Genomic DNA, 18659 nt, shown 5'->3' with positions numbered 1-18659 from the left:
GCAAGCCAAGGTAGAGAAGAGATGCACCAGGTGACAGGCCCATTCCCAGAGGTGGTCAGAAGGGAAGAACATTGGCTCTAGTGACTGTAAGGTGGACTCCGGAGGAAACAGCCCTACTCTGGGGAATGAGGGACCAAGAGACACACCCTGAGTTCTGCTCCATTTCAGCTCACCCAGACTCCAGTTGCCTGATCATCTCCTTTGTAGCCCAAAATGCTGAGGTCTCTGCTGCTGCAGCTATGGAGGGTCTTTCCAAGTAAGAATGTCCCAAGCTGACATCTTTTTTTTCCATATGAGGCCATTCACATTTAAAGAAACCATCTGACACAAGATACCTACCCAAAGGATGGAAGCAGGCAAGAGGAGACTAGGAGGAGGAAGGCAAGGGAGGAGGACAAGGAAGAGGAGGAGGAGGAGAGAGAAAGGAGAAAGAAAAGACAGGTAAGGAAGAAGGCATCAGAAAACAATTTATACTACAACTTGTACTTGAGAGAGCACACAAGAAAACGTTTGATTTTTTTTCATGGTCCTTCTGAGAACAAGGCATTGGGAATGTTGCTGAGCATGTGTTTCTTCAGAAATTAAAACAAAACCCAGACAATGTAAAATGCTGTTCTGGCCTCCCTACAAGTAATCCTTAAGCACTCACAGTTGGGTTTGTTGAGCCTTGGGGAAGGGAAAATGAGCTCTGAACACACATCAAGGTTTCTAGCTGATGTGGCCATGACCTGACGCTGATGGTTTGTGGCAAGTTTTCCCTAAATCTCCAAGAGACTCAGGAAGAGTGGGGATGGAGTCACATGGTACCTCCCCCCCCCACTCCACCCCCTACATACACAGAGCGCATCAAGGAGTCCCGATGAATCCAAAAAGTAAGCCAGGAGACTGAGTTTGCCTCCTGGTGGGAAAAAAAAAACGGTTCTTGAAGACAGAACTCAAAGAGTTATAATATCAAACACTAACATTCAAGGCCTGGACTCTCAGGCCCAAACCTGGCCTTCAGCTACCTCACAGTGTCATCTTCACCGAATTTCAAATGGCAAAGACAATTGGATGTCAGAGACGCTTTGAATCTGCGATCAGAGCAGCAACTTTTATGGAATTCCCAGTGCGAGAGCCTCCAGGCTCAGGGAAAATTTCCCCAGTGGCCATGCTTGCTTCCCAACATGCCCCTCGCCTCTCCCCCGGCCTGGCGCGTTATTGAATCCAGCATGATTGTCTCCGGGGCCCGTAATGGAATTTTATCAGGGATCCCTGTAACTGGATTGCTTATTTTCAGCCTGTGCTATGCTGCCGGCGGCTCCAGATAAAGAATGCAGAGTCTGTGCTCCCGCGTCAGAAACCCAGCCTGGTTGCCATCCATCATCCTGTCAAACATCACCACAGACAGCCCCGCTTCAAGCCCCATCAGGCTGGAGATTTTCCGCCCAAGAATAACAAACAGCCTCCCATTGAGGGGCCTCTGCCCCACCCCGTCCCTTCATTACAGGTGAGTGAATTTAGGGTTCTCCCTCTTGTCTCCCCTTCATCTCATCAGAGTCACCAGATCTCCTCTAAGTGCAGAAGCCTTTAAATATCACAGAGGGTCTATACAATCCTGAGACACTGGAATAATAATTCATCACAGGTAGAAAGCAGGTAGGAAGTGTACCTGTATTCTCTCCTGTTGATTTTTCCAGCCGAGCTAGGATGGATATGCTGATATTAGCCACCAACGGACAGATGGCCAGGGGAGGTTCAGAGAAGTCAGATGCATCTCCAAGGTCACAGGGGAGGGGAGGTTGGGACTTGCATCCCAATTACATACTTAACTCACCCTCCCATTCCATTTGGGTTATGACTCTTCTTTCTTCCTTAGACTCTTCCTCTCTTTAGCCAGTCCTTTGCTGTCTGTGTCCAACCTTGGGGTGAAAAGAGCTGGCTGGCGCTGTGGCTGACCTTGCATATCTATCAGGGGACACTGGTTGGTCCTTGTCAGGGCTGCCCTCTGCATGAATCACATCAGCTGGTGCAAGTGCATCAAGGGCTATTCAGGTGCCGATGGTGACCCAGGCCCTGGGAGTCTGATAGACCAATGTTCAGGGAGCCTGTGAGCCAAGTGGAACCCCACCCCCTCCTCAGCAGAGTGCAGCTTTCCCCCCAACCAAGAGTCAGATATCTGAGACACAGCACCCCAGAACACCACCACCTACCCTCCTTCGAGAAGTTGGAAAGCAACTTCTCGTGAGAATTCTTTTGAGAGTGATGGGGCCCTGGGCTTGACACTTGCTTATTCCCATGACACCAGCCACTGTTTCTAAGCCTCCATGGTACTATGGACCCCAAAATGAAGCAGAAGGGAGAGGAGCTGAGCTGTATAGGACAGAGAAAGGAGGGTACCAGACATATCTCCATTTTCATTCATGAGCTCCAGGGGCAAAAAGAGACACAGAAGGCCAAACAATGGTGCACAGAAGCTAAGCATGTCTTAATTTCTAGAACTTTATATGATTTTATTGTGGGGGGAGGACTTTGTAGATGAGATTAAGGTTCTCAGAGTAGGGAGATGATTCTGTATTATCTGGGTGGGCCCCAAATGCAATCAAAAGAAGGAGGCAGAGGGAGGGTTGACAGCAGAGAGAAAGAGAACAGAAGCAGAGCCTGAAACACAGCACAACCACAAGCCAAGGGATGCCGGCAGATACTCAAACCTGGAGAAGAGAGAGAAAAGATCTCTCCCCACCCAGAGTCTCCAGAGGGCACACAGCAAGCTTATGCCTTGATTTTGACAGTTGAAATGTATCTTATTTATATAGCCTCCAGACGTGTAAGGAAATAAATTTCCGTTGTGGTAAGCGACCCTATATGCGATCATGTGTTACAGCAGCCACAGGGAACTCACACCCTGGACTAAAACATCACCAATGGTAACCACCACTGCTGGAAAAACTTATCCAAAACAGACCTGGCCCAGGGTCACTAAAGCAAGGGTCTCCTAAGGAAGGAAAGGGAAGGACTTCTGGGAGGAGAAATAGCAATTAGGCCACAGCCAATGGTTGTTTCTTCCATTTCTGTCCATATTTATTTCACTCTATTCACTCCTCTCCATCCCCCATCCTCCACCAACCTGCCCATCTCCCCAAAGGGCACCTGCCTTGACCTTGATCCTTACACAAAGCCTTGTTCTCTCCGTGCGCCCATACAGCCTGTGCCTGTAGTCTGTCCTGAGGATCCAGGCCTGCAACCCAGAACTTGTCTGTATATCATAAAGGCTGATCTGATTATCTCTGTCCCCTCGCCCTTTGTGGCAGGAGCCTGTGGCTGCTTGTGGCTGCCACTCAGGGCCTCCCCAGGGTCTGTGCCCATTTCTTCTTCTTCTCTGCCCACCTTCGTCCACCTGCTGCTGGTGACCAGGGAGAGGCTGAGTGAGGAGGGTGAGGCTGGAGGGTGAAGCACCTCCATATATGGGGGTGTGCAGGGGCCAAGCCTAAGCATAGAGGAGGGTAACAGGGGGAGGAGGACCACAGGAGCAGACGGCAGATGATTCTGGTGTCTTCCCAAGGCCATGTAAAGACACAGGCCCCACAGGGAGGGATGACTGTGATGACTGAGACAGAGAGTGGGGTTACCACAGGAAAAAGAAAGACCACCAGGGTCAGCCAGAAGCCACTAGAAGCAGAGAAGCAGCAATGAAGGACATTCTCCAAAGCCTTCAGCTACCAGAACTGTGGGAGGATCCATCTCTTGTTTCAAGCCATTAGCCCATAGTTGTGATAGCCAGGAAGACACACCAAATGGGTTCCATTTGGGCCACGCGGGGGCCATGTGGGGCTAGACATACTGAGGAACATGGCAGCTGGCAGATCTACCAGGGAGCTAGCCTTAGAGACCTCAACCTTAGAGTATGAAGACGAGAGGCTGTGGCATCCGCATGCAGGCCGGAGTAGAAGGAGTAATAATAGTTTTATCTTATGTGAGGTGGGTGTACAGATGAGAAAATGCAGGTGCTGAAGGCTGACCCCAAGAAAACACTGTTTAGGATGAGCCTATAAAGATGTCCCTAAAGAGATGTGGATGGATGAGTTCGTTCGTTAATTAATTAATTAAAGAATGAGGAAACTTGGGGGGGGGGTGGAAAGAATGTTCCAGAACCTGTGGAAGGACAGTAAAGTACAACAAAGCACTTTGTACCCTAAAGTGACCGACCATTCACTATCTGGGATCTGTTGGCATGGGAGCGGGGGGCTACAAATTGTTCAACAGTTCCTGAAGCCCTGAGAAAACCCAAATGACTTCCAAAGGGTTAACTATCTCTGTGCAAGGGTTGAACAATAAACCCCAATGTCTCCAAGCAGCAAGTACATCATTAATTAAATTAATTGCACTAGCTAAAACCACCCAGAATTCAGAGGACATGGAGTGAGCGCTTAGGGCTTCAATCGTTGAGAGCTGGATTTGCGAAGCGGGAAGATTTGGTTTGGGGTTGGAAAAATCTGTACCAGGTAGAATCTGTACCAGGAAAGATGTAGGCAGGAGTTGGGCAGGTCCTGCCCAGCTGAGAGGAAGGTAGGGAAAATGCATGAACTCCAAGAGTGCTGGGACTGAGGAGCCTAAGGGAGAGGTAGAAAGGGGAAGGGAAGTAGAAGGCCTGCCTTTCAGACTAACAACACTGGACCTGGTCTTGCCTGTGTCCAGGACAAACAGATGTTAACCAGGGAAGCAATAGATGCAAGACAAGACAGCATACTAAAGTGAACCCACAGACAGGGTGGATTGATGAGGGGTGATGGGGAGGAGAGGCAGAGCTCACGGACTCTGGGCTGAGGATAGAAGGGAGGACGATGCCAGCTGGGCTTCTCTTGTTATTGTAGACTTGAGACTCTGGGCTGGGGAGCCCGGATCACCCCATCCAGCACTGTACCTGACTATATACTATCTGACTAGATATTAATTTGTTTGTGCCTCTATATGGTAGCAGCAGGTCTGGAGCTCTGTTTAGCAGCCGCATCCAGGTTAGTCTGGGAAGAACCTCCAGCCTTCCAGGGCCTAGGACTAGGTGGCACCCTCTTCACCCCCGCGAGGAGCCCATTCCTTGCCAGCCTGCAGAGCTCAGGCCCAGGGCTCCTTATCGCCAGCAGCACCTTCTGTAATAAACGTACTGAAGCAGGAACGAGGAAGAGAAAATTCATTCTCCCTTCCTCTCCACAGCTCAGAGCTGGATCTTGCCCACAGCCCTATTTTGCAATCTCTCCTCTGGTGCGTTTTAATATTTATAGCTGTGTGGACAGAATGTGGAGTATGAGATTTTCAGCCCCAGGAGCAGAGACCTGACTCAGACCTGAGGACAGAGAATCTACAGGGGCTGCCCCCAGAACCGTTTCTGGATGACCCACCTAAGGGCCCCTGATGACTATCTGATCATCTCCCTGTCCCCACCCAAGTTTGCCTAAGTGTATTTCTCATCCATATCCTGTATCTCCACCAACCCAACCCCAATCATCCTGCTTGATGGTGAGAGCCAATTTCTTTGCCCTCATTAAAATCTTTTCAGTGCTGTATCAGTAATCTATTGCTGCATAAGAAATTAGCCCATAACTTTCTAGCCTAAAACAATACACAGCGATTCACTCACTGTCCCTGGAGAGTTGGGAGTTCAAGCCTGGCTCAGTTGGGTCCTCTCAGTAAGAGTAGCACAGCTGGGTGCCAGTGGCTCACACCTATAATCCTAGCTACTCAGGAGGCTGAGATCTAAGCATTGCAGTTCAAAGCCAGTCTGGGTAGGAAAGTCCGTGAGACTCTTATCTCCAATTAACTACCAGAAAACTGGAAGTGGCGCTGTGGCTCAAGTGGTAGAGCACTTGCCTTGAGCTGAAGAACTCAGGGACAGCACACAGGCCCAGAATTCAAGCCCTACAACCACCACCACCACCAACAACAACAACAACAACAACAAAAAGAGTGTATCACAGGCTGAGTCAGGTGTTGGCCAGGATGGAGGTTTCATCTGAAGGTTGGGTTGGGGCCGGATTCCATCTCAAGCTCATGCCCTGGTTATGGGCAGCAGGCAATGCCTCATGGATTGTGAGCTGAGGGCTTTACTTTCTTGCTAGACAGAAGCTTTCTTCCTTTGCCATCAGGGCCTCTCTGCTGTGACAGCTTGCTTCACCAATGTGTGTTATCCAGTCAAGAGACAGAAGAGAGAGAGAGAGAGAGAGAGAGAGAGAGAGAGAGAGAGAGAGAGAGAGAGAGAGAGAGAGAGAGAGAGAGAGAAATCAAGCAAATCCCACAGAACCCAGTCTTCCATCATTGTTACTCTATTCTGCTCATTAGAATCAAGTCACCTGGTCTAGCTTGGGCTGGAAGAGCCAGGATCACACAGGGCATGAATAACAAGAAGGGAGATGTCTGGGAGCCACTTCAGAAACTTTTGACCACAGGAGGTATCTATATTGAGCACTTGTTGAGTACACAGGATAAACAATGGGGTTTTCTGGGTTCCTGAGTAGAGTAACAAGTCAGACAAATCAACCACAGTCAGGCATAGTATGGGATGTTACAATATGGTGGGTGCCATTAGCTGTATTCTATACTTAAATGCAAGGATAGTTCCTAATCTAGACATGCAACTCAGGCTTCCTGGAGGAGTTAGACAGTCAGGGATGTACCCTTTTTCCTTGGGCTTCTACAACCTGGACAAGCCCCAGGAAGAGTAAGGTAACTTGGAGCTATTTGCAAGAACTACTTCCAAATGAGGGTCTTGCAGAAAATTCCAGACAGTAGACAGTCTGTCTCCCTGCCCCACCAGTAGAGAACATCAACACTAGGCTCAGAGTCCAAACCCAACCTTGTCTATACATGACACCTCTCCTGGTTTCTAGATCTTGGTTTGTTCAATGAAGGGTTGGATGGTGAGGAAGAGATGGGTGCTAAACGATCTCTGAATTCCTTCCCAGAACTTCACCTTCACCAGCGCAACATGTTGCATTTTGCCAGATGTTCCCATCTGACAGTGGATATTACCAGACAGGAAGACATGAAAACAGAGTGACACAGGGCAGGAAGGGAAGAGAATGACAAGGGCCTTACACATGCTGTGCTGTCTCCTGGAGAGATGAGGATATTGTCAGGGCTGGTAAAACGAATATCCCCAAGTTGTGTTAATAAAGGTGTATTTCTTATAGTAACCATCTAGCTAAAGCATGCCACTGGGGATGCTCAGTGGTCTCCCAGCATCAGAGGCCGTGCACTCGGTACCCTCTGCCCTTGGCTGGAATGCCAGCAGGGAGAGCTTGGCTTGTAAGACCCAGTCATGGAAGTGACAGTGTCCCTATGGCCCAGATTGGGATGAACCTCAGTCCTCTGGTCCCACCTACCCGGCTGAGGAGGGGAGAGGTATAGAAATGTGGACTGAGGTAGAAGAGAACAGGAATGGAGGGGGGGAATTCTGCAGCCTCTGTGTCATACAAGAGTGATATAATAGAATGGTGACTGGGAACAAAGCCAGGCTCTTTCTGGCCTAGGCCCTCCTCCTACCTGCTGCCCACCATCTCCCAGTACTGCCCCATAATCCCTTGGTCCTACCCAAGTATCCTTTCCTGGCATAGCTCCTACCTGGCCACATCCCTCAAACTATCAGCTGCCAAGATTGTACAGGTGGGATCATGCATTCTAGAATGTTCTTTCTACATGACCTCTTTCCCAGCATCTCCTGCTCATCTTTTTGAAACTTCCTTCACAGCAGAAGCTTCCAGACAGTAGAGAGCCTGTCTCCGTACCGCACCAATAGAGAACATCAACACTAGGCTCAGAGTCCAAACCCAACTCCGTCTATACATGACACCTCTCCTAGTTTCTAGATCTTGGTTTGTTCAATGAAGGTTGGGGTGATGAGGGAGCGATGGGTGCTAAACAGTCTCTGAATTCCTTCCCAGTACTTCACCTTCCCCAGTGCAACATCTTGCATTTCACCAGATGTTCCTGCTTGCTGTGCTTCACCCCCGCACCTGGGTTTCCACATATCCATCACCGCATAGCACCACCTCCCCTTCCACCCAAGGAGACAGCTGCTGCTCAGTGAAAGTGGGGCTGGTTGGGCAGCACCTGGCTGCCTCTCTGAAGCCAAGACCATCGCTGGCCAATAGGATGTTCACTAATAACGGACTTATCCTATAGGGTAGCCCCAAATTGTATTTGGCAGTTGAGCACTAAAATGTTACAGTGCAACAGGCCAGTGGCTCACGCCTGTAATTCTAGTACTCAGGCGGCTAAGATCTGAGGATCAAGATTCAAAGCCAGCCCAGGCAAGAAAATCCATGAGATTCTTATCTCCAATTAACCAGCAAGAAGGCAAAAGTAGAGGTGTGGCTCAAGTAGTAGAGTGCTAGCCTTGATCACAAAAGCCAAGTGAGAGCAGGAGGTCCTGAGTTCAAGTCCCCATACCAATGCACGCACGCGCACACACACACAGTTGCAATGCAATGGAAATGTTTCATTTATGCATGACTAGCATTGGACTTTATTAGCTACTGTGTCTGGGACCACAAAGGCCAAGCCATGTGAAAAGGTGAGATCACAGAAGAGGGGCCTTTCTCTTAGTCTCTAGAATCTTGGCAGAAGGTCAGCATGACTCAAGGAACTGAGACCTCCCCCATAACTAGCACAGTGCTGCTCAAATATGTGTGTATACGTCATAGCTTATTAAAAGCAGACTAGGACACTGTGAGGGCATACCTCTGAGGGTCTGCAATTCTATTGTGCTTTCCAGAAGATAAATATACTGGTCCTTGGACTCCACTTTGAGTACCCAGGGCACTCAAGTCTCTGGGCACTGATGGCACACACTTGTAATCCTAGCTACTCAAAAGGCTGACATTGGAGGATCAAGGTTTGAAGCCAACCCAAGAAGGAAAGTGCATGAGACTTTTATTTCCAATTAATTCCACCAAAAATGCTGGAAATGGAGTTATGGCTCAAGTGGTAGAGTGCTAGCCGTGAGCAAAAGAAACCCAGGCCCCAAGTTCAAGCCTCAGAAGCAGTACACACACACACACACACACACACACACGCGCGCGCGCGCGCGCGCACACACACACACACACACACACACACACACACATCAGAGGCCTTGGCCCAGGCTGACATGATGGGAGAAAATCCTTCCAGGCTGCACACCTCTCCACTCAGACTTGCAGCGTCAGCTGGGCTTTTTAATAACTGTGCAACACAGCTCACCTGCTCAGCACCAGCCAGGAGTCCCACAGGACCTCTGGCCTTCTTACCCTGCTGTCTGCAGAGCAGAGCTCGCAGAAGAACTCTAGAGACTTCCACTGAGAAATCTGTTCAGAGAAGCATACATGTGGCCATAGACATCAGAAATCCCAGTATTGAAGCTAAAAGACCAAGACACCAGACTCACACCTCCCTTCCTGCCATGCAACAAGCTGCCTCATGAGCATGTCACACGTGCCGGCCCATCTCATCCTCACTGGGAACTTTGATAGGTGCTGTGTTAGCAACTCTTACAAACAAAGAAACACAGACTGAGAGAAGGTGAACATCTGATTTACAGTTGCACAGCTGGCAAACAGTAGAGCCCAGAATTGAACCCATGTGACCTAGTCCCACTTACCTGCCATGTGCTTTGTGTACCCTTCCTTGTCTGTTACATGGAGATCCTGATTCTGTCACCCTCACCTGCTGTCTAGGAAGATGGAGAAGGACTGAAGACACATGTACAAAGCGTATGATATCTATAGGCAATGGATATTGGTGGCTAAGAAGCCACCGGGGAACAAGGGCGCACATACACACACACACACACACACACGTGCACACACGCACACACACACACACACACACACACGTGTGCACCTGCCTCTACTGCCTTGGCCTGGAGCCTCCTGAGGGTGGGGCCTTTAAGCTGAGCACTGGGGCTCAATGCTTAATCACTTCTCTCTGAATGAAGTCCTCAGTATTCAACCGTCCGCACACCTGAAACTTCTTCCTCTCCCTTCCCACATGCACAGGTTTCTCTGAACACAGCTCTGGCAAAGAACTACCAGCTTCTGCCCCACCCAGGTTGATGCTGTTCCCTTTAATAGGCAATGATTGTCCCCTGGGCCACCCAGTATCCACTTCCTTACCAGGCCTGGGGTGACATGATCCTTTCTTGTATCCCATTCACTACAGGACCAGCCCCATCTCCAACTCCAGGAGCCAGCAATCAGGAGGCACAGCATTGGTTTGAGGATGCCCACATGACCCAACCCAGGCTCCAAGTTGATTTTTTTATTGATTGGGAAAGAAAAGCTTGCTCATCTCACCAGACTGGAGATGGATACCACCATCTTTTCTCACTTTCCCCAGCAAGATGTCAGATAGAAGGAAGCCATGCTGGGACACCAAAAGACTACATCCCAGGGATACCACCAGTGCCTGTACCCAGCCAGGCATGTGTGCTTTAATAAAAGGACCCAGTAAGAGATGTTCATCCTTTCCCTGTCAGCTTTTCTGAAGCCATTTGGAGGTACCTTTCTTGACACCCCTCTCCTCTCCTAACTCCACACAACCCACTCTCGTGCCCCACACCTGCTGGCTTGGTCTCCATACAGGAAAGCCAGCCCCACTCTGTCCTGCCATCAGGCCCAGGTTTGCATGGTTCAGTGGGCACTGGTGGGGTGCCCGCTCCCTTCTTGCCATTCACCCGGACACAGCTAGACTTAGCCACCTGCTGCCAGGTGCTGATTTCACAGCTCTCTGAGGAGAGGGTGCAAGGCTGTGCCTTCCGCCTGGCTGCACACGGCCCAGCCTGCCCAGTAGCTTCTACATGCATCGCCCTGGTCGTGGGGAGCCCCTGACAGACAGCTGTGACCCCCTAGGCCTGAGGTGCCCAGCAGGTTGCTTCATGCTCCTGGTCAGGACCTTAATGAAGACAGAACTGCCAAATAGATCAAGCTTTGGGACATCTACCCAAACCCTTCAGAATACAAGTCAATTGTCTGCTGTTTCTGTCTGTAGAGCCAGGAGCACAAATAAATATGTAAGGTCTTTGTAGGTGGTAAAACCTACCCTGCATCCCTGAGGCAGGGATGGGTGGCAAAGGACGCAGGAGGCACCCCCCCCCCCACTGCTACAGCTATCCTAGCCTCGGTAGGCTGAAGATCCACTTCCAGCCTAGCCTAACCTCGGCCTGACTGTGACAGATCTGGAGCTGTCCAGCATAAAACCGGGAGAGGCAACAGGGCAGCCTGGCTTATGATCAGCAATAAGAACTTATCGATGGGCCTCTCTGGTCCTCAGTTTTGTCATCTGGAAGATGGGGTCACACCAAGATGCTGAGTGAAAGCACCAAACTGTCCTGTATGATTTTAAAAAAGAAAAAAGAAAAAAAAAAGATGGCGGCTCTCAGATGGTTTTCAGGCATTCTTTTAAAAATATATATACTTTTTATTGTAAAGATACTGTACAGCGGAGTTACAGTTACATGAGTAAGGTAATGAGTACATTTCCTATGGAGCATTGTTACCCACTCCATTGGGTTTTCAGGCATTCTGAGTTCTTGTCCCTGTTGCTGGGCTGGGCTTCTGCTTCCCCTGTCAGCAAAACATGTACAAACCTTTCAGTGCACACACACACACACACACACACACACACACACACACACACACACACACACACACAAGTGCACACATGCACACAGGCTCATATGAGCACCCAGTTTTCCTAGAGAGGTATTCATCCAGAAATGCCCCACCCTCTGGCCTGTCACGAAGGGACAACACCCTCTTTCTCTCTGCTGCCAGTATTCACACGCCTGCCAAGCCAAGTGGGTTTTGGAAGAGAAATTTGTTGCAAATCAGAATCCTAACACATTCCAAATAGAAGTGATTTCTGCAGGATTGAGTCCCACCACCTCCCCCAGGGTGGGATTGTCGTTAGCCTTGGACCTCTGGGTTTGAATATGTCACCGAGATACAGTCCTGAATCTCAGAGGTGAGATGCAAAGTTCCATTGTTGGCCACTCCTATGGGGATGACTCAGGGTGGCCCTGATTCCCCAGGCCCCATGCTTCTCAGGGCTCAGCCTAGGACTTTCCATGTCCATTCATCTCCAGTGTCCCCAGGCTCCACCCACATGATTCTGAAAAACTTCTGTATTGTCCTTTCAACAAAGATGCTCAGCCAGCACTGACTGTATCCTGTCTCTGTCCCGACCATGGCGTGGCATTTACCAGGACCAGAGTGGACCCATTCTTCTTCCCCCTAGGAGCCTGGCACTCCAGAAAGCCCCTTGCCTTCAGGGAGCTCCCACTGGGTGCTAGGATCTCAGAAGTGACTGAAATGCTGGTCCCTTCCTCTGTAACCGCAGAAGGACCCCAAGTGGGACCCATCAGGGAAGCAGCAGCTGGAGGAGCTTGGCCCGGAGTCTCTCCCAAAGTGGACAGACAGAGCTGAGCCTGCTGGACACCTGTCCAGCCCCCATCAACTTTCCTGCCTCCATCTGCCTCTGCTCTCAGCAAGTCTTGGTGTTGAGAGGAGTCATGGAGCAGTGTCTGCCAGTGGTGGTGCAAAGGCCCTCACAGCTGGACATGGTGGCCATGCCTGTAATCCCAGGATTCAGGAAGCTGGGGCAAGAGGACTTTGGTCCAAGGCCAATCAGGGCCATATAACAACACCCTGTGTCAGAAACAAATGGCAAACAATCCAACACACTTGTAAGGCACTGGCTTTCTGCTGAGAGCCAGGCAGGGGCTCACTTGTCCACACCTGCTCACTAACGTGTGACAGGTGGGAGGCGGCCAGAGGGACACAGGGCCGGAAGGGACTCAGGTCACACAGAAGGAAGGCCCACCTCCTCTCCTGCCCTCCCACAACACCTCCACACTTACACACACCCCGTTCTCTCTCTGCTCCTCTCATACCAGCTCTCTCCTCTCTCCCTTACACCTATTCTCTCCCCTCTCTTCCCTCCCCCATACACCCTCACCCCACCCAGGCATGACTAGGATAACAGAGGGCGGGGCCACATCCCCTGTGCCTGGGCCAGCTGCTGGCACTCTTGTTATTCTGGCAGGGGTATAGATGGTACCTAGTTTGCACGTCCCCAGGAGAGCTAAAGAGAGGACCTTAGGCAGGAAGCCACCTGGGGTTACTTGAGGAGGCTACAGAGGAGAAGCTCCAAGTCTCATCTACTTTGTTCTCTGTCCGTATCCTGATGGGCCCTTGGAGAGAAGACTGCAGAAGACCACCATGTCTTCCCAGTATACCTGAGCCTGGCTCTCCAGTCAACCACAGGCCCGGGAGCATGTGACCTCCTCATTGGAAGCCTTACCATGTGGTAGAAGCCCTTAGTCTGAGGGCAAGGTGAGTGATCCTTGATCTGTGTGCTGTTACACACCACTAGGCATTCCCACCTAGCTGAGGGACGCTCCCCCCCCTCCCCCGCAGCTGCCACACCTCCCTCTACCTCAGGGAACCAGTATTAACATGGAAGATTTGGGGAAGTTTCACCTTGATGTGAGCTGTGAATCTCAGTATCAGCTGCCTGTGAAGGACTCGAGGGCTGTATCCCAGATGAACGTCAGAATACCACAGAGTACGCATGCTTGGGGAAAGGGAGATGGATTGGTGAGATCCCAGTCTTTGCTGCTCTTGTCCCAGGAAGAACGGAACAACTCAGAGCCCTTGCTGAGCACCAAGCGCAGTGAAGGTCTGTAAATGACACTGGGGACATGGCACAATGCCTACGGGCTTCCTCTCCAACCACAGCAGAGCCAGTTGTCTGCAGAGGGCACAGTGTTGGCTGCCTGCCCTTGGGAAGAAAATTGGACAAGTCTGGGGCTAAGAGATAGCCTGGGCAGCCCAGATGCCTTTTCAGATTAGAGCCAGCTCTTGGGGAGGGGGGGGGGCGGGAAACCTGCCTGCCTAGCACTGTACCAAACAGGGCTGTGACATGTCCAGTGTTGACACCGTGACATCCCTACCCCCTCCCCATCCCATCTTGCACCCTCCAGACCTCTGCTTCTAGTATCTAAGACAGCAGAGAGGCAATCTGACTCTGCAGGCTTAGCCTCAGGCTCTCAAACCTCTCTCCCAGCCTGCTTAGGGAAAGAATCCCTTGCACAGACAGAGGGGCTGCTGCAAACTGTTTCTCGCCGGGATAGTCCATCAGGGCATCTTCGTCTGTGGCAGGTGTGTCTTGAGGGTCTATGGTACCTCCTTACTCACAGCTGCCCCCTCCAGACGGGACAATGTAGAAGGAAATCTTCCAGAAGATCCAGCTGCCCAAACAAGAACAGATTCCCTCCTCAGATCTCGCAAGGTCACGACGTCAAAGGCGCCGGAAGCTCAGTCAGAATGGTCTATTATCTGTTCTTTCAACCAGCTACAAACGAGACATCACACATGTCTGCCCTCCTCCAGGCCCTCTTTCAAATCCTGCTGCCCTTGAAGTTGATCTGGGAAGGGTTGGTTCTCACGCTAGCCGGTCCTAGTGACGTGTCACAAAGGAAATAAATTACAGACGACCCACAACATCCATGAGGGATGGTTCTATATCCCCTTGCAAGAGATATATATTTATTATATTTATTCCTGGATTAAATGGCCTAGCAATTGCATATGACTAATGCCCATCCTCTCATATACTTTAAACCACTCTAGATGGTTTATAATACCTAATACAATCTAATACTGTGTACACAGTGTTAGAGTATGTGGTTCAGGAAATAAGGACAAGAAAAATGTCTATACCTGTTTAGCATAGATGAATTTGTTTTAAAAAATTAGGCAGTACCAGGGATGTAACACTTAATTGCTAGGCAGGTGCTCTACCACTTGAGCCATGCTTCTAGTTCCTTTTTTCTTTGCTTATTTTCCGGGTAGGGTCTCACTTGATGTTCAGGCTGGCCCAGGCAGCAATCTTCTTTGTGGTTCACTGCTGCATTAGGATAATAAACACACGCCACCTCACTCAGCTGCTGGTGGAGATGGAATCTCTTGAACTTTTATCTCCAGCTGGTCTCAAATTGTGATTCCCCACCCACACAAACCCCCAAAATCTGGGCCTCAAAGTAGCTAGGATTACAGACTTAATCCACCATGCTCTGCCATAGATATTTTTTAATATTTTCTATCGACAGCTTGTTGACTCTGTAAACAGAAACGGCCAGCAAGTTGAAGCACTCATTGTACTCATTGAACTCACATCTGCCAAGGTGGATCACCCAGGAACCTGAGGGCAGGGTGAGCTTTGGGGAAATGGCCAATAAGTCATGGAGCTCTGTTTTTATCCGGTAGCTTCCAGGCCATCCTGGAAGACAACCTTCCATGATTCCACAACTGAACCACAGCTCAGGTCACCACTGCCCAGGAAACAGGCACAATGGCTGAATTAGGATTCCCGAGTCTCCCTTTACTAATGACAGTGGTGAATACATGATCAGGGTCCACATATCTGGCTGAGGTTAAGCCCACAGTTGCTTTCTCTTAGACTTTGTCTTAGTATGGTCTCAAGTGACATCAACATTAACCATCTAAATTCTGCCAAGGTTCTCAGCTCAGAAATGGAGATTTAAATGGCTTAAAGTTCCAACAAAAAGGGATTCCTGTCTGAAGGCCGTTGGAGGGGACAGAGGGACACTTCCCGTCTGCAGTTCTGTGCACCTTACACCAGGGCTAGTTTTATGCACCTTCTCAGGAGTCAGTGGGATTCAGAACTGGTCCAGGGCACGTCCCCTGGTCAGCTCCGCTTCCTGTGTGTCCATCCTCGCCCTATCCGTCTCTCCTGGTTCTGAGACCTGGTGGACGAACTGCCTGCCCTAAGTGCAGTCCATAAACCCACCCGTGCTGACATTTGCTATGGCCGGTCTTTGGGTTTATCTTCAAGCAGATCCTGAGTAGAGGATGCCGTGCACCTTCAGGTGAGGCAGTACCACGCTGGGGAGGCAGGAGGTGACCCAGGGGAGAGCAGGAAGCCAGAGCACCATCACATCCACCCCCAGGTGGGCAGCTGAAGTTTCATCCTGACCACTGGAGTCTCCGGGACCTGGGTAAGGGTGAGGGTCCTCAGTGCTGAGGAGCCCCCTCCGGGCTAGCTTCCCTTCCTTCTAACCAAACCCTTACAGCTTCAGAGAGGGCCCCAGGGCAAAGAGATAGAGACCCTGATAGACAATGGAAGTGATGCCAGCTAGGCATCTTGGGTCCTTTCTTTTCTCCACCAAATTTAGAATGATGAGGCAGGAAAAGTGGGAGCAGAGGCAAAGGTAAGAGTAAGGTACCAGGGAAGGCGCAGATGGCCTCTTGGCTACGAGGGGGCTGGTATAAGTCTTCAACTGGGACCCTCAGCTGGGATGGCCATATGAAGCCCTCTCCACCTGCTTCTTGGGGAGAGGGAAGAGGAAGAGGAAGGAGATATTGCAGGCTTCTCAAGAGAGTAAGAACCAGAACCTGGAAATCAGTAGTCCATTGTAGCACATGAGAAGTTTCCCCCTTTTCAGATCCCTTGGGGCAAGACTCTGCTGCTCTGGTGTCTGATTGGGTCACCGTCCATCTCACCCCAAGGGAGAGGTATCGGTCTCCTGGGAGGGTCTGGATGGTGTCTCCACCAGGGCTGCTATCTCTAAAATTCTTGGGTCTTCAGGAAGAAGAAGAAGGGGTATTGTCTCCACTGGGCCCCTGTCTCTCCCTGTCTACCCAGTCTTCCTTCTCTTCCTGCTTCTCTCTCAGAAGGCAACAGGGGACCCTGGAAGCCATGAGGCCATTGGTGATTGCCTCGATCACTCTCTTCTTCTGCTCTGGGACGGGTTGGGAAACATGAGCAGAAGACTAGGACAAGGCTCTTTGCTTGGTCCCACTCACCATTGGACCCTTCTGTGCCTTCATCCTGCTGCCTGCCACTGGGACCACAGGGAGACTGGGCCCTGGGGGCAATCCCATGCTTCTAGAAAGCCAGTCCTCAAATCCATAACCAAAATGCAAGTGCCCTGGGGCTGGAGACAATTAGATGTGATTACAAAAGGGCCTCAGCATCCTTCTTCCTCTGGCAGCAGATGCTCCCGTCATGTGCTTTGAAAAAGTCCAGATGTGTTTGCACAGGAAGCGGAGCTGGGGCCTCCCTAGAGTGGGGATGAAAGAGCAGCGACTCAGGAGCAGCTGGCACACAGAAGAGGCTGGTGCAAGCTGGGGTAGCGATGGGAGGTCTTGTGTAGCAACCGGTGGGCTTGCGTTTCTGGTGGAGGAGGAGCCAGAGCCAGGCAGAGTCCTGCAAAGAGGCAGCTGCAGCCCCGGGATAGTGCCCAATTGACTGACTTCTGCTCTTGGGACTGTGAACTAAGATGCACCACCCTATGTTGGCACAAGATGGTCGTGCGTGAGAGCAGGTGTTTCCTTGCTGGCCGCTGCCATTGGCATCACAGAACTCAGGGAAATTGAGACATCACAAAGACAGGAGGCAGATCTCTGGACTGACACAAAGCCAACACAGCACTTCAAAGCACTGGCCAGGGGTGTGGGCACAGAGGAAGTCCCCAGGACAGTGGGTAGAGTGTCCCAGGGGAGGAAGGAGGTGACATTTTCCCTCACCTACTCCTCCCCAAGTAACTACGCCTCAGAAAACAGCAGCTTCTCTCCCAGCTCTTAGACTAAGATCTGTAGATGCCTCCTTCATCCCCGTCTCTCTGCCACATAGCCTTTCCCCTGAAAGCTTCCTTCTCCAGATGGATCTAGAAGCCAGCCACCTCCTACCCACCACCTCTCCAAATAGATCTAGAAGTCAGTAACCTCCTGCCACCTCTCTAGGTGGATCTAGAAGCCAGCCACCTCCCACCACCTCCTTTGTTGGCACCATGGACTTGCTGCCAGCATCTCTACCTGTATGTAAAACCGATGCCCAAGTGCCAGCCTCTCCTTCCTACCTCACCTCTCCTCTAAGATTCTCCCTTGCAAAAAAAAAATATGCTCAGGGACAACACCTAGGCCCTGAGTTCAAGCACCAGGATTGGCATCCCTCACCACCACCACCTCCGCCCAAAAAAAAGTACATGCAGAATTCATTCCAGTTATTGCCCTGGTGTCTGTGAGTTTCCATCCATAGATAGCACTCTGCAGGAGGGTCAACCCTGCCCCCTCGCTCCAGACTCCTATGGTCCCTAGCACTATCCCCACAGGTAGAGAAAGCATGAAGCTGGCTGAGCCTGTGTCAAAGGACACCAATCATCACAAGGGCAGACATGGGTGGTGCATTCCTGTTCTCATCCTCATGGGGCCTAGCCCGAGTCAGTGCTCCTCATGGAGTTGAAGGGAGAGAGCAGGGTGGCTTTGTGCGCCCTTAATCCCCTCATGCATATGACGTCTGCAGCCCTAAGTCTTGCCACACTTCTAGATCCAGCTTCCAACACAGAGTAACTGCTCCAGAATGTCTGTAGAATAGGGAAGGAAGGAAGGAAGGAAGGAAGGAAGGAAGGAAGGAAGGAAGGAAGGAAGGAAGGAAGGAAGGAAGGAAGGACAATGAACCCCAAGTACACTTGGCTGAACCATCCAGCACCCAAAGCCTAGTAGGATTATTTGTCCAGCAAACAGGAGAGTCAGGTGCCCACAGGATGGATGCAGGCAACTGTCACCTCAGAGAGCATGCAAAATTGCAGCAGCAACTCAGAAGCAACAGGAAACAGGCCAGGCCACAGC

This window comes from Dipodomys merriami, unplaced genomic scaffold, assembly GCF_024711535.1.
Source record: "Dipodomys merriami isolate MVZ:Mamm:240054 unplaced genomic scaffold, mDipMer1.0.p SCAF_42, whole genome shotgun sequence".
NCBI lineage: Eukaryota > Metazoa > Chordata > Mammalia > Rodentia > Heteromyidae > Dipodomys > Dipodomys merriami.
Note: the sequence above shows the minus strand (reverse complement) of the source record.